Source organism: Cnephaeus nilssonii (assembly GCF_951640355.1).
Source record: "Cnephaeus nilssonii genome assembly, chromosome: 1".
Lineage (NCBI taxonomy): Eukaryota > Metazoa > Chordata > Mammalia > Chiroptera > Vespertilionidae > Cnephaeus > Cnephaeus nilssonii.
The window spans coordinates 67116730-67136669 of NC_137072.1; the positions used below are offsets into that span (position 1 = coordinate 67116730).

Consider the following 19940-nt stretch of genomic DNA (forward strand, 5'->3'; position numbering starts at 1 on the left):
CAGAAGCCTGCCAGCTTGAGATAAGGCAAGGGATTGGGGAACTTTGAGGGGTAAGAGACTCAGGAGACAGATGAATTTACAATGAAGGTAGAGGGGGGAAAGTTGGAGAGTGAGAGGGTGGAATAGTCTGGAGAGGAAATCTTGAACAAAATGGAAGATGAGAGAAAATAAGAAAGTGGTACCGAGGTATTGGCATAGAATGGTTCCAGCTGCTCTGCTTCAATCACCATCAATATCCCCTCCCCCACTCTTAGGGGAAGGAAAAGGCCCTGGTTGATATCATTTGGCAGTCATTACCCATATGTACCCAACAGTTGGCCTACCTGGGAAGAGAAGTGCCCACTGACTTGCTAGCTTATGAAAGCTGACTTCAACACTAAACCCACCTTGATGAAACACAATCTAAGAGAAAAATGTTGGACTTGCTATTCAAACACAGCTTCAAGAAAATAGCTCTACAGTCTTCTCCATAGCCTTCAGCTAGAATGTTAAACTTAAAAACCTCCTAGGCAGAATAAGAACCATACTTTCACTGTACTTGATAGAGAGACACAGGATTACCCTCTTTCAAGGATCTGAACAAAGCCTTAGCATGTAGTTATTTCATCTTTTGGTACTGTCATGCATTTCTCATACATGGCTGCTCTCATCGCTACATATACACTGCAGTGCAAGAGTCTGAGATGATGCAAAACTGCAGCAGCCTGGGGTAAGAGAGCATTTGATGGGTGTAAGTTAGTTACAGGGGGCCAGATCAGTGACAACAGAATGCAGGGTCTGAGGAATGAAAAACGCTGCCTTCAGCTGACTCCTGTGGCTTGGGGCGGGCTGGCGAGGTGAGTAAGCCTCTCTACCACAGTTGGTTTCAAGGGAACTAGAAGGAAAGCAGTTGCCCCAGGAACAGAAGGCCCAATGACTGCTTACCATACTCGTACATAGTTCTAGTGCTGACAAACCACCCAGAAAAGGACCTTCCCTCAAAGCTGAGCCCTCTAGTTACACATTTTGAAACCTGGTTCTAGATATTTTGACCTATTTTAGATAGCTATGCCTATTTTCTTTTAAATACTTTGAGAGAAACCTTCATATAAGTCCTTTCTTCAAACATTTATCAGCAATTCACATAGAATTTTTAGAACCTTAAAATACTTGGTTCCTTTGGTTTGAAAGAATGTAACAAATATTTGTGGTGGTATTTCCATTATTTACACTTATTATTCATTTTCTCAGAAAGATTCTAGAAAGATTTTGGCTCAAAAGGGGCTTCTGATGAATACTTTGTGTCATTTCTTGTTTTTTCTTTTCTTTTCTTTTCTTTTTTCTTTAAGATTTAAGTAGATGTTATCTAGGTCTGAGATGACATTACATAAAAACTAGATATTATTTCCTCTATTGTTAGCTCATATGCATTTTAAATGATCAAAAATAATCTGGGATTTTTAAGGTACCCTAAATTATTTTCAGGCATCCTCATAAAATTAAAAAAAAAAAATTGCAACTGGGGACCTCAAAACCTGGAAATTGTTGCTCTCCTCTGCACCTCAGGGAGGATCCGTCTTTTCCCAGAAGTGATGGCTGCTGAATGAAAGAGGAGCTTACTGCCCTCGCTGTGTGAAATACAGCTTGCGCTGCCTGGCGGCAGTCCTCAAGGTTGTGAATGTTAATCACACGAAGTGTTTATTCATTAGGTGTTCCCTTTTTGTTTTCTTTGGGACTGCCTGTCTCAGAAGCCCTGCTCATGTATGTTCAAGGAAAGAACAGCCGAAGAGGGTGAAGACTTTGAGGAAAAGCTCCAAAATGTGTTGGAAGGCTGTGATTTATGTTTGTTGCTGGTTTGGTTTGGTTTGGTTTTTATTCTGTGTCACTCTATTTCTTCTCTGGGTTCTCCTTCCTTTTCACTCTCCCAAGGTAGGGAGAGTCAGTGGGCAGGGATCTGTTTTAATTTCCTCATCATATAGCAACAGCTTTTAGAATGTGGAAAAAATGCAGGGCCAGTGAAGGATACAGAAAGTTGAGGCAATTGGTTCCCTCCTCATAAGCCCATATAACCAACCACAGGTCACCCCCAGCATCTGTGGGCCTCTGCAACCCTCTACCACCTCTTTTCTAATTCAGTGTAAACTTTGCCCCTTCCTTTTCCTCCTGTTACAGGGAACTAAGACCCCTCAACATCATCTCCTTCCTCTCCTGTCAACTTAACCAGGATTTTATTTTGTTTTTGTGTTGTTTTTTTTACTTACGGGTTTTCTAGCGTTTTCACTTGAATTCTCTAAATTGGAGTATCATACAAAATAGAAATGTCAAATGGTATTTTTGTCTTTTCTTGACTTTTGTGGGCTGCAAAGTAAGGTCTAGTACATACAATGAGTAGTAATTTAACAAAATAATCTGGATCATTTAGGTTCCACACACACCCATTATTCCTCTTGATTATAAATAAATCTTGATCGATACCTTAAACAACTCAGCCATGGGGAAATAAATTTTAACTGGAATGATGTAATAATTTGAATACCATTCTTAGTAAAATATTTATGCTCAACATAGAAGAGGAAAAAATACTTGTCCGTTTAATCTTTCCAGAGTAGAAAATTAAATAAATGAAAAAGTAAAAGACATAACAGTATTCTCTGCAGTTTAAGGGATCCTTGTTTTCTTATTAACCAATAATATTTCAGGTACCTTTTTAATATGACACTCATTAGAAGGTGTCAAAATATTATGACAAGGTAGAAGAAGCTATAAAATTTCTGGAGTTTACAGTTTTTATGTCATTTTTGTCCAACTCAGAGAAAGCTTAACACACCTATAATTTATTTAAAATGAATTATTTTGGTGCCACCAACTTTATCTGCAAATGGCAAATTCAAGAAAAAGTGTGTTTAAAGGGAAAGGTTAGAAAAATAACAGAAGTAAAACAAAAACAAAAAGTTTGCTAGTTTGCAGTTTATTTCTTAAGCCTTTAAAGTTAGGAATCTGGATGATAAACCTCATCTGTAAAGCTCTAAAATGTTGGGAAGTCAATTTTAAATATTGGAAAATTGAAAGACACTCATTGTTTTTAAAGTTCTGCATCACACACCATGGGTGTAGCATTTAGCATAGCAATGTTTTGAGTGGCCAATGAATGTCACCTTTTTTTCACTTCTCAGTTAAAACCATCCATTTTCTTAGTGAATGCTGAAAAGATTAAAATGCACAGAAAATACAGCACATAGTTTCACATGTCTTGAATTATGCAGCTGCATTCAGTTCCTTTAGCTTAAGTACTAGTAATGTAAGTAAATATTATGGTGAGCAATTGGCAGCACAATGATGGTAAGGACCTAGCAACCTCCCACATTTGGGGGGAGTTATAATTTGGTCTTAACATTGGCTCCAGGCTTAAACTTGGCATGCATGTTCTTGATTGGTTTGTGTAATTTTTTTTTAACTTACAAAATATTCAAAATTAGTTTTCTTGTTATTTGGTCAAAGTTGGCCAAAAATAACAAAAACTTGGCTGAATGTAGATCCTTTTATGTAAAATCAGTTTTAACTTTAAATATGAAACATTGCAGACATTTGTGGGTAATGGAGACCAGGTCTGATTGGCAGAGCATTAATGTTTGTGCACGTGAACCTGTGCATAGAGTAATAATATGACCAAGTAAGCAAAACATCCATTCAGTGAACCTCTACTCTATGTAGTATAATGTTTGAACTGAATTGTGCACCCTCCAAATTCATATGTTAAAGCTTTAAAGCCCAGGGGACTGTGTTTGGTGATAAGGTCCTTAGGAAGGTAATTAAGGTTAAAGGAGGCCACAAGGGTGGGGCCCAAATCTGATAAAACTGGTGTACTTAGGAGAAGGGAAAGAGACACCTGAACTCTCAGCATGTGCACTGAAGAGAGGCCTCATGAGGACACAGATAGAAGCCAGAAGAGAGGCCTTAACAGAAGCCAATCCTGATGGCACCTTGATCTTGGACTTTTCAGCCTCTAGAACTGTGAGAAAATAATTTCTGTTGTTTATGTCACCCAGCCTGTGGTATTTTTTTATGGCAGCTCAAGCAGGCTAATACATATAATAGATGAAAAACTGGAAGGACCTAGAATGATTTAAACTAAATATTTGTATTTCATCTCCTTAAGGTCATTTCCTTTTATTCCTAAAATTCTTTACTGAAGTTCCTTTGATGGTATCTTATGTTCTCTCTGTATATAATTTTCTAGCACTCATTCCTAATTAATTCATTCTGGTGATAGTGTTTTTAAAATAGAATTTGCTATAAGAAATTTTCAGACTTGGTTTTCTTCTGAGTGTTTAGTCTGATGTTTCTCTTCCTTTGTTTTATAAAAGTTTTAATAAATGTTGTATTAATACTTTTTTTAAAGTTTCCATCATTTTATTCAAACTTAGTGTTGCCTAGAAATAGGTTTTGAAGATGGTCCCTGTCCCACTCACCGTTGAGGAAAGCTGGGAGAACAGCTTTCCTCAGCTCTCCAACTTCAGAACAACCTGATGTATGCAGCTCCTATTCTGTTTCTGGTTTTGCCCAGATGCTAACCTAGTTCTATTCTGTTGTCCCTAGGAGTCAACTTCTGCTCTCACTACCTCATTCTCCAATGCTCCAGGGTGAAGTAGTATATTGAAAAAAAAAAAGAAAAAAAAACTTAAAACTTCCAGTACCCACTGCTATTAGGACTTTGTTATCCACTGAGGAGGGATTTAGGAAGAGGAGGATGTTCTGTGGGGGGTTAGGCTGATGAGTGCACTCTGGGACATGTTGAGTCTGAAGCATCTATGGATCATCCAGTCAGAGACCTTCAATAAATACTCTGGAGACTGGGGCTATTGGAAATTGGGAGAGCGTGGATGGCATTGGGATCACATCAAGTCTGTAAAGAGAGAAGAGAGTAAATAAGTACCACCAGCATTTAATAGATAACTTGATGGTGGGAGGCCAAGGGCAGAGAGATAAGACGTAAACCAAAATTGTGTGTCAGAGAAGCATGCTGAGTGAAAGTTGGAGATTGACAATAATGGGAAATTCAGCACAGAAATCAAGGAAACTACATCCTGAAGAGTGTTGATTTGCTTTTAATTAAAAAAAAAAAACACTACAAAGTCTTTGTTGACCTTAGCAAAAACAGCTTAGTGGGCAATGGAGACAGAAGTGTAGCTAGAGTGAGTTGAGGAGGAGAGTAGATATAGATGACCCTCCAGAAAGGCTGCTCAAGAAGAGACGAGAAATAGAGCAGTTGCTAGAGGAATTTAAAGGTTGATAAAGTTTTCTTTACTTCTTTTATTTTTCATAGGGACAGAATTGACTATTTGTGAATTAAAAGTGTCAGTAAAGAGAATGATGTTGAAAACACAAGAAAGAACATTTATTTTCTCAGTCAAGAAGTTTGTTTTGAACACCCATATGTGCCACATACTGTGCTTCCTATGGGGGATCCAGGCATGGGTTAAAGAAGCATGGCTGCTTCCCTGTTGTGAATCTAAGATGCACCAAAGATTCTAAAAAGGTAAATAATATTAGAATCCAAGGAGAGCCATTAGCCTCAGAAAGAAGAATCAATTATTTCATAGAAGTGGAGTAAAGTGGGCTTGATGAATGCAGACATATTTGTAGATGGAGGGAACAGAATAAGAGTTTGAAGTTCATATTTCAAGGTCTTTCTTATTTCTATAACATAGTGTGCAAATCGTATATCCAAATAGGGATATTCATAGTAAAGACTTAAAATAATTATTGAAGGAAATGAGAAAAAGAAGCAACTTGTTACACAGGATTATCACAGAGCAGAAGATAATCCAGCTAAATTGAAGGTGGTAGATTTCGGCATAAATCCACATGGTGGTGTGACTTTCTCCAGTAGCACTCAGTAAGTGGCAGACCAAATATGGAGAGAGAAAAGGCAGAAGTATGGATTTATCTTTGGTTATGATAATACTAGCTGCTGTAATTATAATTTAGAAATTTCAATGGTTTAACACAATAAAAGCTTATTTCTCTTTCATTTAAAATTCTTCAGAATAGAAGTGAGGGTTTATTCATAAAGTTATTTAGGGAGTCAAGGTAGTGAAGACACATTCAATTTTCAGCATGCAACTTCCCAGAATACCTTAGGCATTGTCATCCAACCAGCAGATGGGGGCAAGAGAAAAGGAGGAGAGTCATGCCAGAGGTAAAACCAGGCCAGATCTAGAACTGGTATACGTCAGTGGTCAGCAAACTCATTAGTCAACAGAGCCAAATATCAACAGTACAATGATTGAAATTTCTTTTGAGAGCCAAAAACTGACTTGTGCGCATGGGCCGCGAAGTTTCAATCGCACTGTACGTGCACACCTGCACGTGGTATTTTGTGGAAGAGCCACACTCAAGGGGCCAAAGAGCCGCATGTGGCTCGAGAGCCGCAGTTTGCCGACCACTGGTATACATCATTTCCACTCACTCACAGCCCATCAGTCAAATCTTAGGCATGTGCCCAAACTTAACTGCAAGCCTATATGCTAAGAAGAAGAAAGGTTTTGGTGAACAGATAGCTAGTTTCTGACATGGGGTCGGGTGAAGGTTTCAAGAAGTTAGGATGAATTGATGGATAGATGGGTTGACAATAGGTGGATGAAGAGACAGACAGGTAGATTAGATAAATGATAGAAGATAGATAGATGATAGATAGATAGATAGATAGATAGATAGATAGATAGATAGATGATAGATAGATAGATAGATGACAGTTGAGGGAGGAAAGGAAGGAGGGAGGGAGGAAGAAAAATCTGAAAGAGGAAAAGATAGACAGACTAAGAAGTTGAGAACACAGGCAAAGGAAGATTTTAGTAGTAATAGAAGATGAAGTTAAGCCAGAGGGGAAGCAGAAACTTGAAGTATAAGCAGGTAAGGGACTGGAGATTAAGATTGAAAAGCAGGAGTGAGAAAGCTAGAAATATTGGATATTGTGACCAGAGTTAGGATAGTAGAAATTTTAAGTCCAAAGACAGAGAGAAATCCTGGGAACAAGAGAGTCCAGCATGTTACTAAAAGCGGGTTACTGAAAAAAAACTGAATTTTCAGAACTGCATGAACCACAGGAAGTAATGGTGGAAAAATAACAGCATTTTCAGGGACAAGTAAAATTGAACCTAGGTGCCAAAGTCCTTGACAAACACAAGAGATGAATTAATATGCCACAGAGCATGGAAATGGGTGTCAGGAATAAGCCTCAAAATAGAAGGAGGATATTTTACTGGAAGATGCAGGAAATAGTCCAGAAAATCAACAAGGAGCTACAAGCCCAGTGAAACATGGGACAAATAAGTAGTCTCTATGAAGATGGTTGCCAGGGAAACCATGTCTGCAGCAAGAGGGCTTACTGTCAGTTAGGACAAGATGTTGCACAAAGCATTCTATGAACAATAAGTGCTACTGCAGAATGTGGTTAGAGAAGGGCTGGAAGACATCTGAAAATGCACCACGGGGCAGGGGGAAAACAGCAAAATAGTGGTGCTCAGGAGAAAAACTGTGGCTACAAAACCTGCAAGTTTTGAGCAGTAGCACAGGAATCAAGATCAAGAATGAGAAGGATGATGGTATTACATGGAACATAAATTTGTTCCTGTGCCTCCTGAAGGGCACAGAAGAATGGCATTTGTTGCTTCTTGCCACATAGGCCCTGGAAGCTGAAGGCTGTCCCATGTCAAACCTGAAGCACAGGATATCGTGTGGCTGAGACCCTCCATTTGCAGGGTACTGCTCTGAGGCGGAGATGGATCCCTTGCCATTTAGAAGATCGGACCACCTCTATCCTACTGAATCAGGAAGGAATCTGTAAAGGCTGGGCTCTTCTCATTCACGACTCCAAGCAGAAGCCTTAGCAAAATAAATGTGGTAAGGAAATGCAAAGGACCAACAAAAAATATCTCAACATGTTCATTTACCACATAATGATATGTTTCTAATAAATGAAGTATTAACATCACTCTAGGTACTCAAAGACTATATTGAACGCAAGAATATTTCCTGCTACTCTGCCAATCCATCCAAGCCAAAGGGATTCAGTGGATAAACATCTGTCACCACATTTAATTTTGCATAAGTGTGAAAACTGAAAAGAATATGCCACCAACATGGCAGCCTCTTTGACTCTCTTCCCTAAACTCTGGAAACTACCAAAAACAACTTGCCAACATGCTCCCATAATGATTTTAGGTTTCACGGATGCAATTTGGACACAGGCAAATAACAAAGACAATTACTCAATCGCCCATGTGATTTACTAGTGATGGTAGGAAAAATGCTGCCTGGGGATCATCAAATAGTACGACCCTGGCCTTTTAATTCAGTGGTGAACTGAGTAATTTCTTTCTACTCTGCTTACTTCAAAGTTGTATTTGAAGTGGCTACATTTTGGTATAATGCAAACTGGTACTTGTGCAGTATAACTCTTCCATTCTTACATACTCTTGTAGCCTCATAAAATAATAATAAGAGCACTAACACTATCCATTTGTACATGAAAACATTTTTATGAAAGCATTTGGAATGATTGATCACTGCCTTCTCCTCAAAATAGTTTCCTCTCTTGCTATCCAGAACAACATACTCCCTTTGTTCTCTTTCTGACTAACCCTTCTCTGCCTCTACTAATGTGCTCTTCCTCACCAGCCAAACCACTACATGTTGGAGTGCTGCAGATCTCCTTCGCTGTAAATAACTCTTCTCTAGCTTATCAATTTGCATGGTTTTAAATATCACTATATTTGCAGGACTCACAAATTAATATTTCCAACCCAGATCTCTCCATTGAACTCCAAAATGCTTATGCAGCTGCCCTCTCCATCTCCACTTGGATTTCTACATGGCATCTCTGACTCAATGTGTCTAAAACACAAACTACAGAATCCAACCCTCCAGAAAAGCCTCCTCCCACCATCTTTTCTATCTAATTGAAAGGCTGTGTCATCCTTCTATATATTCATGCAAGACACTTGAAATTGTCCTTTTCATCACACCTTATAACCAATCATCAGAAAAGTCTATTTTTTTCCTATCTTCAAAATACATCCAAAAGAGACAACTCACCAACTCTACCATTACCATCCTGGTCCAAATGGCATTATCTCCTGCTTGGCTTATTACAATAGTCTTACCTGCTATCTCTGCTTCTACTCTTTTTCCTACTACTCTATTCTTATTCCAACTAGAGAGAGAGCCTTCATACCAGATTTTATCGTTCCTGCGAACAAAGCCCTCCAATGGTTTCATATCACAAAAGTGAAAGCCAGTCTACATTATTGCCTGTCATCAGTCTGCCCCACCCCCATTTTCTTCTCTGACCTCATTTACCTTTAAATCACTCCACTCCAGCCACCCTGGCCTCTTTGCTATGCCCAAGCACGCCTACTTTGCTAGTCTTAGGTTATTGACTTGGTTCTACCTATGTATGGAAGTATCTTTCCCTATCTACCCTTAGCTTGCTACCTTGTTTCCTTCAGTGTTTTGTTTGCATCATCTTCTAAATGAGGTCTTTCTTAATCATCCTTTTTAAAACTCTAATCTCACACTTAGCACCTTCCTATCTCCTTTTCCTGCTTTATATTTTCCAAAGCACTCACATCCACTTATCACATATTTTTGTTTTTTGTTTATTATCTTTCTTCCCCAACTAAATCATAAATTTTGTGGAAACAGATATTTTTGTATGTTTTAATCATTGTATTGGTGACTAGTTGGGGCTTGAAGTAATGACATACATAGTAGATGCTCAATCAATATCAGCTAATAAATGAATAAAGCATACTTCATTAATATGTGAAAACTGAATATTATATACTTATAACTACCAAAATTTATATCTGAAAATATTAACTTTAAAATTTTAACCCTTTGCACTCGCTTGCTTTTTTTCATCAAGCTGCTACCGATGCTAACCGTGTCGAGTCACACTCGACATCCGAGTGCAAAAGGTTAAAGGTATTTCAAGGAGGTGTTTATTTCTTTGGGTTACATGTTACAAAATGAAATAGGTCACTCAGTATATATTTTTTTTAATCTCTAGGAATTTTCCTCAACTTTACACATCCTACTATTTTTAAGTATATATTTTTATTGATTTCACAGAGGGAGAGAAAAACATCGATGAGAGAAAATCATTGATCAGATGCCTCCTGAACACCCCCAAGTGGGGATCAAGCCTGCAACCCGGTCAAGTACCCTGACTGGGAATTGGACCATGACATTCTGGTTCATAGGTCAACATTCAACCAATGAGCCACACCGGCTGGGCTACTCATCCTACTTTTGAAATTTTTTTTCATCTATCTTATTTTTAATCGTTCTTATTCTCCAAGTATTGTTTTTGCATAGCATTATATTCTTGTTGCTGTTTTTTTTTTTAAAAAAAATACTGAACAGAATATTAAAGTATATATGAGTGAGTAGTGGGAGAGTTCACTAACATTTTCACATAATTTGAACAAGTATTTGTTTCATTTATGCCCATGTGTACATTTATGAGGATTTAAAAAAATATCTTTATCTTCATTTTTCTTTCTTATTTTTCAAGATTCCTCAAATGTCTTTCGAACATTAGTTGTCTTTTCACATTCAGGAATGAGGCAATAAATAACTTCATTATCTGGGAATGTGTGTGTGGGTGTTGGTGGAATTTTTTTGGTGATGAGTTGGCCCTATGCTTAAGACTTCCTATGTCCCAAAATGCTGACATCTTTGCTCTGGGTACCAACTCCTGCACCAGCTGTCCTCATGAAACCCAGTCAGTCACTTATTTCTATAGGGAAGAGCCCTCCAATATTTTGCCTACATGGGTTAATGCTCATTGTTAGGTATTCTGTCCACCATGTGAAGTATAAGATTGTTGTGACCTTCCATATGTAGATCTCTAAAGCTCTTGTTTTTCAACTCACTCCTCATTCCAGTGTTTCATCAGACCTGGCATTCCTGAGTGTTGAGCCTCTTCAGCATTCAGCAGGGAAGATCTACTCCCTTTTCAGGGCCTGGCTTCTTTCAATACCTCTCCCCCAACTGCTTCCTGTTTGCCAGAAAATTGTTGAAGATTGTCACCCACTGATTGTCATCTCCTGTTACTTTCGCCGTGATATGTTTGAATGTTTACATCTCTTTAACTGAGCGGTCTGAGATGGAAAGGACACAGGGTCACCCAATGATCAGCGTGCCATTGTGAACCAAAAATCTTCTCTGCCCTTTTAAACTGCCCTACAGCTAAATGCTAGAAAAATAGCTAGGTATATAAAAATAAACATGAGGCTTGTGGAATTATTTTACAGGATAATTTGAAGTATGGATGTATAAGAAAAATTTAAGACTATTTTTAGAGCATTTAGAAAGCTTGTTTAAAACTTAGATTACTGGGTCACACCACAGACTAATTAAATTAAGATTTATAGAACAGGATACATGCACACAAAAATTTGAGAACAAATGAATTAAAAGGATGAGATATGAGTGTTCATCTTGCAGTTTGAATTCTCTTAACTGAGTTTAAATTCCACTTCCCGAATACTGTCTCTGTCAGAAAACTCTGTTGCCTATTAATAATTGAAATGTTTGGGACATGCAAGGTTCAGAAGACAAAAGAATGGTCTCTTCTAATAGATTTTATGATTTTAAAACATTTTCTTAAATTTAAATAAAGAAAAGGAAGTATGCTCTCACTGTTTACTATACAGCCCTATAGAATAATAGGTGAGTGCATGTTTTGTCATTCACATGAAACTTGATAAGACCGCAGTTTCTATGAGACCTACTCAGGGTTTACATTAACTGCCTGAGCCAGGCATGTGAATAAACCGTGCCAATTTTAGTTTCTCCTCTGCTCTCAGTCTCTATACAAACACTGGGGGCTGATTTCATGTCAACATTCTAAGTACCAAATGCATCATCATGGCCATCTGTTCTTACTACCATTTCTCAGGGTATTGCTGACTTCAACTAATAATGCAAACATCATTTTAAAATTAATCATCAACAGAGTAGTGTGAATTTTTTTAAGTTAAATGAACATCTCTGAAGATGACTAATGGAAAACACCAATGTGGACAGATGTTTTCATTTGGGGAAATGTGTTACATCCCTTCAAACAAATCCCATAATCTACCCCCACAACTTCTGCTTAACAAGTAATCAAGTAAAATATAATCATTTAATTGCATTGTTTTACAAACTTATTGTTTTAACACATTGTTCTCATTCAGCTTTGACAATTTTTTAATGTTAAAAATATTAACAATAATAGCTTTAGCTCCAAAGGCATTAAATTTCTGTCACTTACAATAAACCAACCATCAGATGTATTTTACAATAGTCTTTACCCAAACAGCAGCATGTTAACATAACTTAGCTAGTTCCATACAGGATACCCATGGCCTTTACAAACCTAAGAGACCAACAAATTCTCAGAAGAAATTCTAAAAGTAATCTTATCTTCTTCTCCCTTGCAGAAATGGCAGTAGCCAGAGAAAACTAATTTGGATTCACATGTCTAGGAATTATTCTGTTGGGGTTTCCTGGGTATCAAGAGGAACAAATGAGAAATAAATAAATAGCTGAGCACATGATTGGCCCAACAGGATGATGTAACTGACTAAAATATACTCACAGAGCCATGAAAAGGCTACATGTTCTTTTAATGTAAGGAAAGAATTCAGGTCACTACATACAGCTTACTAGATACATCAATCACAATGTGACAACACTGCCAAGTAGAGGGCAGTTTTTCCTGTGTTAAGGCCCCACAAAACATCTATCACCAGGATAATGTCTCTTTGGGGTGAAGATCTACTGAGGCCTTCTAGAAAGTGCATTTATATTTATTCTAGTGGATTTATACTTTCTATCCTCATCAGCTATTCTTGTGTCCATAGACCTAAGTTAACCCTAGCACATTTCTGAGTGTTGGCCTCAGGACCTTGTCAGTTTCCTAGGAACAATTTTCCAGATAACAGACATGAGCTTTAAATATTAGTAGACTACTGGTGTGACTGAGTAATGATCAGATCAATTTTAAATTAGTCTTCATCTTCTCTATATCATATAATTTTAAAGTAATGAGTAAAGGTATGAAAGCAACTAAATTAATTTCAGCTATATAACACAGTCAATAGAGGGAAGGAAATGAATCAATTATGTTGTCAAAAATTTAAAAGAAACTCTAAATCAAGTATTAAAAAGAAAGTTATTTAAATTAAAGTAGTTATTTCTGTAGATACTGCATTGTGTCCCAGACAGAACTATGTTTCACTTATCATTACTGAATAACATGAAACTCATTCCTACCTTGAAAAATATAAACTCAATCAATTATACTGTTAGACCCCTATTATGAGCTGATTATGCCCCCCACAAATTCATATGTTGAGGTCCTAACCCCACAGTACTTCAGGATGTAACTGTACTTGGAGATAGGACTTTTAAACAGATAATTAAGGTAAAATAAGGTTATATGGGTATCCTTCTAATAAGAGAAAGTTTGGACACACACAGTGACACCAGGGATGCCTGCACAGTAGAAGGCCACCATCCACAAGCCAAGGAGAGACGTCTTAGAAGAAAATAAACCTGCTGACTCGTTGATCTTGGACTTCTAGTCCCCAGAACTATGAGAAAATAAACTTCTGTTTTTGAAGCCACCCAGTCTGTGGTATTTTGTTTTGGTAGCCCCAGCAAAATAATACAACCCCATTTACTCAACAAATATTACCTGAGCATGATCATGGACAAGGTGGTGCAGACTGAGAGAATAGCATGGCCAAAACTACAGACACACAGCAAGTATATAGATACACCCTACATATACCTAAAATATGAGGATTAAGTAATAGCATGTGAATCAAAGATCAGTAAATATTAGGTCATGAAGATTAGGTCATGTATGCCAGATTAAGGAGCTAGAACTTATCCAGATAAACCATTGATTTAATTAAATTAGGGAAACATCCTAGTATAATTTGCACTCTAAAAAAAATTAAACTGGTATGAATGGAAATTGCCACGATAGTCATTTATGTCAAGAGAACTAAATTGGAGCTGGGAGACCATGAAAAAGTTTGTCTTATGCTCCGCCCACCCCGCCCCCCTTAAGAAATTTTGAACCAGCCTTGGTTCACATCCTGAACTTTACCTTACTTCTCACCATGGCAACCAGATCATCTGCACTGTTTACCTGAAAGGAGGCAATCCATTTCACCAGTCAGCATCCTTCATTTGCTTGGAGGACCTAAAAGAGGTTGGAACTCTTGGACTTCCATGCTTGCCACTAAAGCACATCCTAGAACTTGCTTAGCTCAGAGCCTCACCAGGCAGACCTGACCGATCTTGTTTGAAGAGTCATCACACCATGCTGGATAGCCAATAGGAAAAGTTTATTTTGTTACAATATGTAGTATTTTGCCTTTATAAGCTCTGACTTTGTCTTCCCTGGGGCACAATTTGGTCTGCTACCTAAATCTGTGCCTCCCAGGTTGCAATCCCTTGCTCAAATAAATGCCCTTTATTCTTTATTGCGACTAAACTTTTTTTTAATTGACATTGGCAAGAGTGTAGAATGTAAAGACCAGGAAAGTGGGGAAGGGTATGCACTGGGAGGATAATGTTAAAACTAAAAGGAGCTTATTAACTGATCTTAATGAAACTGGTCACTAACCAACATAAGAGAGGGTAAGTGCCTAATTAAAAAGGAGGTGAAGTTTTTCATAGAAAAAAAAAATAGCAGATAGTGTGGGGGAAGAAACTTTTCTCTACCCTTATGGTTCTTTTGGCTGCTCTAATAATCAAATAGACATAAAATTGACTGGCAAGAGAAAATGATGAAATTTAATTACATACATATGTATAGAAACCCCACACACATGAGGGAGTCAGAGACTCCACATACATGAGAGGTTCGGAAACAGAAAGGGAAACTTATGAGGTACATAAGACATTTTGAGTTGATGGGGAAAATGAGACATTTTTTTTTGGGGGGGGGGGGGGCTAGCAATCTGAATCTGTGCCAGTAACCTAATAATGCACATTCTTGTTAGCCTATAGTCTAGTCCAGGGGTCCTCAAACTTTTTAAACAGGGGGCCAGTTCACTGTCCCTCAGACCGTTGGAGGGCCGGACTATAGTTTAAAAAAAAAACTATGAACAAATTCCTATGCACACTGCACATATCTTATTTTGAAGTAAAAAAAAACAAAACGGCTAAAACACCCGCATGTGGCCCGCGGGCCATAGTTTGAGGACGCCTGGTCTAGTCACTGCCCCTTTAACTATCTGGTCCTGCAAGACTTGTTTACTTAAGTACCACTTCCATTTTAGAGAGGCCATAAACCATGAACAATACACAACCCCCAGATCAGTGCTGGCACCAGACCCGGCCTTGAGATGTGGTCTCACCGCCCCCTCCCAGCACATGGGGCTTTTTGCGAAGCCCGCAAAAGGTCCAGAAGTATCATCCTTATCTGGGGGACAAAGAAACCAAAGGGTATAAATGGAAAGCTTCCTCCATATTGGCTTGCTCAGGATTTGGAGAGAGACAGACTCCCCTGAGTCACTGTACTGGTACATGTGAAACATCTGAAAATAAATGGGTTTTTCCTGTGCCTCCGGTACTCCTGCATATTTTTCGGTCGCCTGGTAAATTCTGTAACAGAGCTAGGGATGAGGTAATGCACCTTGGGCCTTCAGAAGGTAATTGCAGAAAAAAGCACATGTTCAGTAATCATTAGTTTACCCTGCTTGTCACATACATAGGTAAGTGTTATTTCTTATCATGGGCCAGGCTCCTAAGTTAAATTCTTCTAGATAGTTAGAGAGGAACAGAACTTTCTCTTGAGCCCACAGGGTTGCCTGTGGCTCAAAATATTCTTCTGTATAACAATGAGGCACATCTTGGGGTGGCTTGTTCTGAACCCCTACTGTAGAATTAATAGAACTTGGTGAGGCTATATAAAAGGAGACATTTCTGCACCATGATGCTTAATCCTTTCTCTGGATCACAAAACCCTTTGCAAATATGAAAGTACATGGTCATCCCCACAAAACACATGACCATGGACAACTTCAGAGACCTACAAAGGGTAGGCTGAACCCTTCACTGATCTACATCACATCTTCATCCACTCTTTGTCCATTCCCATTTGCTTCCTTATCCCCCCTTCCACAGTACTGTTCCCAAGTGATTCCCTCCCTAATACATGCCCAGCATGCTAATCTCTATCTCAAAGTCTCTCCTGAGAACTCCAACCTGCAACACAGACATTGAAGGGAGTCATGCCATTTAAAACATCCAGCAGAGTTGAAGAACAAAAGACTTGAACATTTTTAAAGATGCCAACTTAACACCATACTCACAAAAACTCAAGTTTGGAATACAATGATGGCTCAGTAATGGCAACTATATTAGTGTAATAAACATTATTAACTATATCCAAGAAATCATATAATCTCAAGAGATGCCCACAAGCATGTTTAACAAAATACAACTTCTATTATTGAATCTTCAAACTCTTAGTAGTATACACTGAGTGGCCAGATTATTATGCGTTCAGATATCATAATAATCTGGCCACTCAGTGTATATCCTATATAATAAAAGGCCAATATGCATATTGTCCCCTGAACCAGGAGTTCGACCAGCTGGCAGGCCAGCCAACCGCCCATGTCCCCTCCCCCTGGCCAGGCTGGCCGGGCCCCATCCATGCACAAATTCATGCACCGGGCCAAAACCAGCTCAAAATTGGTCCTGTCCTGTTTTTAACAAGAATCTGAGTTCTCTCTCTCTCTCTCTCAGGTCCTCGTTTCCAAGATGACCAAGAAAAGAAGGAATAACAGTCGTGCCAAAAAAGTCCAAGGCCATGTGCAGCCTATTCGTTTCACCAACTGCACCCGGTGCGTTCCCAAGGACAAGGCCATTAAGAAGTTTGTCATTTGAAACATAGTAGAGGCCACAACCGTTAGGGACATCTCCGAAGCAAGTGTCTTTAATGCCTATGTGCTTCCCAAGCTGTATGTGAAGCTGCATTACTGTGTGAGCTGGGCCATTCACAGCAAGGTAGTCAGGAATCATTCTGGTGAAGCCCGGAAGGACCAAACACCCCCACCCTGATTTAGACTTGTGGGTGCTGCCCCACGACCTGCACCAAAGTCCATGTAAGGAGCTAAGACTTTAAAGAGTGAAGAAAAGTTCTCTGGAGGGAAAATAAATGGAAATTGTACTTCAAGGAAGGAAGGAAGGAAGGAAGGAAGGAAGGAAGGAAGGAAGGAAGGAAGGAAGGAAGGAAGGAAGGAAGGGAGGGAGGGAGGGAAAGAGGAAGGAAGGGAGGAAGGAAGGAAGGGAGGAAGGAAGGGAGGGAGGAAGGAAGGGAGGATAAGAGTTGCCTTTTTAGAGACTACAGACCAAAACCACAAGTCACGCAGCTAAAGCATGTGCAAAGGAGAGAAATTTGACCACCAGCTGCACCTGGAACCAAAGCCTTGCCCTTTCCTGGAACCAAAGGACCTGGACACGACAAGTGTCTGCTGTGCAGGAAGATGTGGTGCTGAAGCTCCTTACCATGTCTTACCATAAACAGCCAAGTCCCAACGTTCCCCACTCGAAACCTGCACTGCCCATGCTTCCACATACCATTCTGTTCTCCTAACCTCTAATCTTCAATCTTTGCCTTTAAAAATTCTTGATTGAAATCCATCGGAAAGTTCTGGATTTAAGGGGTAACTTCCTGTTCTCCTTGATTGGTACCCTGCAAATAAAAAGGTTTTACTTCCTCCATTGCAAACCCTGATGCTCAGTGTTCATCTTTGCTGTGCATCAGGCGAGCAGGTCCTAGTTTGGTTTGGTTCAGTAATAGTAGCAGAGTAAATATTTTCTTAACTTTATAAAAATATCCTCATTATGCAAAAACATTCTCTTTAGAGTAAGGAAAAAGATCAAGATCATCACCATAATTTGATATTGTTATCAATGTACTAATCAAAACAGAGGTAGATGATAGAAAAACGTAAGTCATATAAATATTGGAAGGGAAAAGACAAATTTTAAATTGCAAATAGTATAGTTCTTTACCAAGGTGACCCAGAAAAACTGCCTGAAATCTATCTTACATGGTAGTAAATTACAAAATTAATACACAAAACTAACATTAAAGCATTATAAAATAAAAAAATAATTTCATTTAAAATAGAAATTGAAAAGAAAAAAAAGACCTAATATAAACCCAATAACCAAAAGTACACATTATTATACCTTATTTATTGAAGAACAGAAAATAATATTTAAATAAATTAATAAACAAACCATACTTATGTATAGAATGACTTGCCACATGTATGTACCTATCATGCATGGAGTGCCATATAAATTAAAATACCTAGGAGATATGAAATTAGGCATGAGAACTGTACATTTTGATTGAAAAAATAAGGGGGAGAGTCTAGAATTTCTAAAGAGAACTCATAATAGCTCATTAATAAATTTAAAAATCAATTAAAAAGACAAATATGAATAGAACAGAAAAAAGTAAAATAAATAAGTAAATAAAAACCTAAGTCAGATAAGAATTTATTTTATGACAGAGGTAACATTTCAAATCAGTGGAGAAAAAAGATATTACTCAACAAAATTATCTTAGAAAACTACATAAACTTTTGGAAAATTATCTACCTTAACGCTTACAAATGAATAAAGCATGGAACACTTACACACACACACACACACACACACACACACACACACACACACATCACATCAAACCATAAATTTGTATCAGAAAAATAATGAAATTTATATTGTCAGAGTTGAGATGACCTTTGGAAATTGGACATAAAACAGATAAGTAACAGCAGCCTTCTGACTATTCCTCAGACACAGGAGGCCCACTCCAACTTCAAAACCTTGCATTTCCCTTGGCTTTTCCTAGACTTCTCCTACCCACCCTGCCCCAAGTAGCCTCAAGGTTTTCCATGTCATTCATATTTTCATTCAAATGTTATCTTCTTAGTTCTAAAATTGCAATACACTCTAATCTCCCTTTTTCCCTATTCCTTTTTCCTGCAGTAATTTTTTTTCTTAGCACTTGTCATCATCTAACATATAGTATTTTATTTATTTGTCTTACTTATTGTCTAACTTCCCCAACTAACCTGTAAGCTTTATAAAAGCAACAACACTTTTTCTGTGTGTTTCACTTGTCAGCACCTACAAAACTACCTGGAGCATGAAGGAAGGAAAGAATGAATTTTTTTAAAAGATCAAAGGAGTAGCCCAGCTGGTATGGCTCAGTAGTTGAGCATCAACCTATAAACTAGGAGGTTACAGTTCAATAATTCCCAGTCAGGGCATGCGGGGGCCTGATGCGGCGGGGGCCAAACATTGCGGGGATCTCCCTTTTCCGCATCCCTCGCGGAAAGAGAGATGAACGAACCTGTTCTAAATGGAGGCCACCAGGGATTGAGAAATATTAGAAATAAAGAGAGAAGACACAGAGATAGATTTGAAGCTGGGAACTGGGTGGGATGCCATCTTTCCTCTCTGATAGAGAGGCTGCAACGACGACGACGACGAAGACCCAAGCCACGCAGCGCGTTTATTTTATAGGCCTAGATTTACATATCTAGTCCTGCCCCTGCTGACACCTGGACAAAGATAAGTCAGAACTGACCACACCCCCTGCCTTCTTGGGCGCGAGGTGGGGGGTGGGGAGGGGGGTGTGTGACCCAGACACGGACTCTGCCAGTGCCTGGGGCTCAGCTGACAATTTAAAGAATGTCCATGTGCCTTCCCAGGAGGCCCTCTACATCTCCCCCCCTTTTTTGTTTTTTAAGCTACTATAATAAAAGTAAAAATTTAAACATTAATGATAAAACTCTAAATTAAAACAATTGCAAACAGTGCCAATGCAAAAACTAAACTACATACATGTTATCATT

The 19940-nt window shown here is 38.6% G+C and overlaps 1 protein-coding gene and 1 pseudogene across 3 annotated transcripts in view; one reads left to right on the forward strand and one right to left on the reverse strand.

Annotated features, from left to right (window-relative positions):
- Positions 1-19940, reverse strand: part of CFAP299 (cilia and flagella associated protein 299) — a gene marked incomplete at both ends in the record, with an annotated part of 547340 nt that overhangs the window by 459837 nt on the left and 67563 nt on the right. The window lies entirely within an intron of this gene.
- Positions 16822-17169, forward strand: LOC307103351 (small ribosomal subunit protein eS26-like; annotated as a pseudogene). Its single transcript has one exon. The product of its transcript is annotated as a small ribosomal subunit protein eS26-like (transcript).